We start from the raw sequence: 6,056 nt of genomic DNA, 5'->3' as shown, positions 1-6,056 counted from the left end.
AAATAATAGACTCCTGAACAATCAATGGAGGTTAAATTTATGCCACCTATTCTTCTAGGTATTTTTCCAAAAGAACAAAAATCATTATACTATAGTGATATAGGTGCACTGTGTGCACCCTAGTTTATATTAATGCAATTTTTCATAAGTAAATCTTGAAAACAACTCAAATGCCCATCAACTGAGGATTGAATAGATAAGGAACATTATCTCATTTTTACACAATGGAGTATAAAAATAATAAAAAATTAAAATGATACATAACAAAATTATATGAATTCAACAAGAAAATTCAACAATGTTATATTGCACAATTTTTCTTCCAATTAATTTAGATTATCAGATATAAGCATGCAAAATTATTATTAAAATGTTATAAGAAATTAAAAAGAAGAATAGGAATTTAAGCATTCATTGCTCCTTTGAATAGACCAACATAAATCAGCAATGCAATTGTCCATACTATTTTGTATATATACATAAATATACATTTTTTCCTTTTCTTTTTTGTCCTTTTGCTCACCCAGTTTTCCCTTCCCAATAAATAGATTCTTTCCTATTCACAGAACCTATTTTACCTTTCAGATTTTATTTACTCTTTCAGGTTTGCACACTAATGAGACAATATGATGTTTGGACATATGGATCTGCTTTATTTCACTTACCAATACATTCTCTAGGTGCATCGATTTACCTGTAAAAGCCCCAAATTTATTTTCCCCCTCTGGTTAATTACTTGTTCTGTTTGCTGTTTCTTTTCTGTTGTTTTTCTTGAAGCTGTGGTTGTTTCTGTCAATTTCTAAAATATCTGTCAGTATTCTTTGTAGGGTTGATTTGACAATCATGAATTTCTTCAGTAGTTCTTTGTCATGGATGTATCTTATCTCTCCATTAAATTTGATAGATACTTTTGCATGGGACATTAATATGGGTTGGATGTTGTTTTATTTTAGGATCTGAAATATTTTACTCTAAGCTTTTCTTGACTTGATAGTCTGTTTTGAGAAATCTGCCATGATTCTAATGGCCTTTCCTTTATAAGTGATCTTCTTATATTATTTCAAACAGCTTTTACTATTTTGTTCTTTGCTCAATATCTGAGATCTTCATTATTATATGTCTAGGTGTAAATTTATTTTAAACTAACTGGAGTTCCATATGTGTAACTTATCTGTCTGTTGGATTCTTATTCCATACTTGAGAAATTTTCTGCTACTTCTGCAATCTTTTGATGTCATTTGTGTTAACTCCAACTGACTTTTTTGATATCTATTAGTCTTACATTATTTTTTTTGCATCTTCTTGCAAATGTTGTCTTATTATTTTCTGGTTACTTACAATTTTCAAGGGCTCTTTCATTTTATATTCACTAGTTGTGATGTTTCTTCAAGGTCTGAAAGACTATCTTCAGTTTCATTCAAATGATTTTCCAGTTTTCAATGTAATTCTTAATGTCATGGATATCTGTTGAATCTGTTTCTTGAATTCTAATTCTTCCCTGTATTGTTCATTATATGTTTTCAGCATTTTTCTAGTCCCCTCAAGTTTTTTTTGAATCTATGTCTTTTTTTATATACTGTACAATTCCTTCATGATTGCTGTCATTTTTTCCACATAAGAGATTATTTCTGATCTGATTTTCTTTCTTTTTTTAATCATTAAGAGAAAAGTTTATTTTGGCTTACAATTTATAGAAGTTTCAATCTACAGTTGGTTGGCTCCAAGGCAGGGAGACATAGTAGTACAGAGTTGCTCAACCCAAGGCAGCAGGAAGCAGACTGATCAGAGGAAAAGAAAGGTAGATACATTCAGGTCACAACCTTGGACCCGCCACCTCTGACCAGGCATCCTCTCTCAATGTCACATTCAGCTATAAACTCACCTGTGGAGTTATGCACTGATAAGTATCATGCCCTATGATCTAATCACTTCCCAAAAGGTCCACCTATGATTGTATGAGGTTTGGGGGGTGGGTGGGAAACCATAACAGACAGTTTTTTTTTTTACATTTGTTACTACAGAATTGAAATTTTCCCTGTAGGTTTTCCATATGCTATTATTTTCAAAAGACATTATTTTCAAAGCAGATATAACTCATCATGTTCCCCACCCATCTGTCTGTAGTACAATCAATGTTCACTGAAGTCTCCGTCGAAAATCACCCATCCTAGGTACCTCCCCTTCCTCAGGTCTCCTAGCTGGATACAGACAGTTTGGCAAGACCAGTGAAGGGGTACCAGCATATGACCCCAGAGAATGCAACAGCGTTCTATTTCTTGAATTCTACTTTCACTTTGAGACCTAATTATTATATTTCATAAAAAATTGCTTCATTCTGAGTGACAATAATTTAACAATCAAAAAGTTTCCTGGGAGGGTATCTTTCAAAAAGAAACTAGAAATCTGCTTCATAGACAGTTTGCAAAAGACTTCAACTTTAACTCACTAGTTAGATAAAAGAAATCAGAGCCATATTTCATTTTATATTCTTATTTGTTATTCTTAGTTGATAGAATGAAATAAAAATCCAAAATTTCCATTTATCACAAGTGCAAAAGGAAGAAAAATATGTACTATGTAACAGTTCTGAAATATTTCATAAATATTATTACTGGACTTGGAATCAGTACAATAAGTAATAAGGTTGTCTGTTTTTATTTAAATTACTAGTCTCATCTCCAGCAAAAGTATCCTTGAAGTAACTCTGAAGCACTAATTATCTATTTCTAATAGAGTCAAATAATCATTAAAATTTTAAATGTTGATCCAGGTATAATAAAATAATACCTTATACCACCAGTAGTAACAACATAATCCATGAACTGAACTGCTTAAGTTAAAAAACAAATTGAAAAAAACAAACAAACAAACAAACAAACAAATTGCATTGAAGGGATTACAATGTGAATTAGGCTGTACAAGTCTCACACACAATTCATTAAAAAATCCTGCTCAGTCCATAAATTCACCACACTTAGATTGGCAGACATCACAGGGAAAAAAACCAGGCAGCTTCTGATAATTTACTTCTGTTTTCTCAGATTCTTAGTTTGCCCACTCTTTTTCTGTCCTTTCTTCTTCTTGTTGTTCTTCTTCTTAACAAGAACAACTTTTTCTCCAATAAATATACTTTAGGCTGCTCTGAATCTGTGGAAGCAAAGATAAGTCTGCTTGGATTTACTGACATTTTTCAAACCTGGATTTGAATTTTGTTTTAATTTTTCTTTATTAACAGAGTGCATGACTCTGAATTTTCTTCCCATTAGCTCAGAATTATTTAATTTCAGAGCAAGATGAACAACATCTGTGTTCTCAAAGAGCACGTAGCCAAAGCCTTTGCCAACTCCTGTATCTGTGTCTCTCACAATCCTCACTGCCACAGTTCAGAAAGTGTTCTTCCACAGCAGTTTCTTCAACTTTTTAAGGGAGATTTCCAACAAATACTGATCTCTTATCCCTAGATGAAGTTTCAGATGCAAGATCAACTCGAATACGAAATCCATCTGCAATCTGGGTCCCATTTCTTTTCAATGCTTTTGTAGCAGCACACTCATCCTTAAACACAACATAAGCATTAATGTTTTTCTGATCAGGATGAATCGTACGCTTGATCGCTGCCAATTTTTTGGATACAGTTCCCTCTGCTGGAATCAAAGAACGAAATCGTACAGATTCTATTTGTCCATATTCTTTAAAAAATGACTTCAGTTTCTTTTTATTACATGTGACAGGCAAGTTCCCAACAAACACAGTCCTCTCATTTTTTAATTTCTCTTCTTCTTGGTTGACTGGGATCTTCTTTCTTTGACTTCCATCTAAGTTGTGATCTACATCATCAAGTACTTTTCTACCTGCTACATTAACAGTAGATTGAGATTTTTTCCCTTTCTGTCCTTGTTTTTGGAGAATTTCTTCTTCTAAATCAGCACTTGCTAAAACCATTTTCCCTGCTTGCCAACTTTTTCTCTGCATCAGAAAGTTTCTTCTTGACCTTCGCTTTCTTTACATGATCTTGTAAAAGTGGTCTTTGAATCAGAGATGTACTTTGTTCTTCCTCATCACATTTCCTTTTAGAAGTTTCTTGAGGCACAGGCAAGGGTAGCAATCTTGATCTGAGACTGTCATTGAAATACGGAATGTAATAAAGAGCCTGCCGACAAAGAAAAGTCCAGGTCCTGATGGATTCACAGCTGAATTCTACAAAAAATTCATAGAAGATATAATCCCTACACTCCACAAAGTCTTCAGTGAAATTAAAAAGGAAAGAGTTCTCCCAAAATCATTCCTGGAGGCAAATATTATTCTGATACCAAAACCAGGGAAAGACACAACTAAGAAAGAGAACTACAGGCCAATCTCCCTCATGAACATAGATGCCAAAATCCTCAATAAAATCCTAGCAAATAGAATACAGCAAATCATCAAGAAGATCATACACCATGACCAAGTAGAATTCATCGCAGGGATGCAAGGATGGTTCAATATTCAAAAATCTGTAAATATAATACACTATATCAATACAGTGAATATTAAAAACCACATGATCATCTCAATTGATGCAGAAAATTCTTTTGACAAAGTCCAGCATCCATACATGTTCAAAGTCCTACAGTATATTGGAATGGAAGGCCTCTACTTCAATCTGTTAAAAGCCATCTAGACAACCCAATGACTAATGTAATTCACAATGGGGAAAAACTGAAATCTTTTACTCTCAAATCAGTTACAAGACAAGGATGTCCTCTATCACCCCTCCTCTTCAATATAGTTCTGGAATCATTAGCTAGAGCCATTAGAGAAGAGGTAGAAATAAAAGGAGTAAGAATAGGTAAAGAAGAAGTGAAACTATAATTATTTGCAGATGAATTGATACTTTATTCGGAAGACCCAAAAAACTCCACTAAAAAACCACTAAAGTTGATAGACAAATTCAGTACCATACAGGACACACAGTCAATATCTAAAAGTCAATAGCATTCCTCCACACAGATAGCAAATACACTGAGAGGGAAATAATACATTTTACAATAGCCCCGAGAAAAATTATATACCTTGGAATTCATCTAACTAAAGAAATCAAAGATCTTCTCATGGAAAATTACCGTATTTTGAAAAAAGAGATCGTAGAGGACTTCAGAAAATGGAACGATATTCCCTGCTACTGAATAGGAAGAACTAACATCTTGAAGATGGCCATACTACCAAAATTATTGTATAGATTTAATATATTCCCTAGGAGACTACCAACAACATACCTCCCAGACCTACAGAAATTGTTCCAAAAATTTATCTGGAATCAAAAAGACTTAGGATAGCAAAAGCAATCATGGCTATCAAAGACAAAGCAGGAGAAACTACAATTCCTGACTTGAAGTTATACCACAAAGCTACTGTAATAAAATCAGCATGGTATTGGCAACAAAATAGACCTGAGGATCAATGGAATAGATTAGTAGATGCAAAAGCCTCTAGGAATGCACTCAGCCACCTGATTTTTGACAAAAGGGCCAAACACACTTACTGGAAGAAAGATAGTCTATTTAACAAATGGTGCTGGAAAATTTGGCTCTGTACATGCTGAAGACTAAAATTTAACCCAGGTCTATCGCCATGCACTACACTAAAGTCAAAATGGATTAAAGAACTGAACATTAAAACAGAAACAGTAACTCTCCTAGAAGAGAAAGTAGGAGGATCTCTTGAAGACTTAGGTGATAGGCAAAGAGTTCATGAACAGAAACCAAATCACACGGGAAACACTTGAAAGAATTAATAACTGAGAGCACCCTTACTGAGAAGTTTTTTCACGTCAAAAGAAATGATCAACAAAGTGAAAAGACAACTCACAAACTTCAAAAAAATCTTAACTAATAAACATTCAGACAAAGATCTGCTCTCTAGATTTATAAAGAATTAAAAACATTAGGGCCTCTGAATTTAAAGACCCAATTCAGAAATGGGCATTTGAGATGAACACACACTTCTCAGAGGACGAAATTAAAGAAGCAAATAAATATATGGAAAAATACTCCACATCACTAGCCATCCATGAAATG

General features: G+C 33.6%; 1 pseudogene; it reads right to left on the bottom strand.

Annotated features, from left to right (window-relative positions):
* Positions 1-2,881: 2,881 nt before the first annotated feature.
* The window catches only part of LOC101573022, a 14,011-nt pseudogene continuing 10,836 nt past the window's right edge, over positions 2,882-6,056 (bottom strand).

This window comes from Octodon degus, unplaced genomic scaffold, assembly GCF_000260255.1.
Source record: "Octodon degus isolate 3935 unplaced genomic scaffold, OctDeg1.0 scaffold00189, whole genome shotgun sequence".
Lineage (NCBI taxonomy): Eukaryota > Metazoa > Chordata > Mammalia > Rodentia > Octodontidae > Octodon > Octodon degus.
Note: the sequence above shows the minus strand (reverse complement) of the source record. Positions and strands in the feature narration are given on the sequence as shown.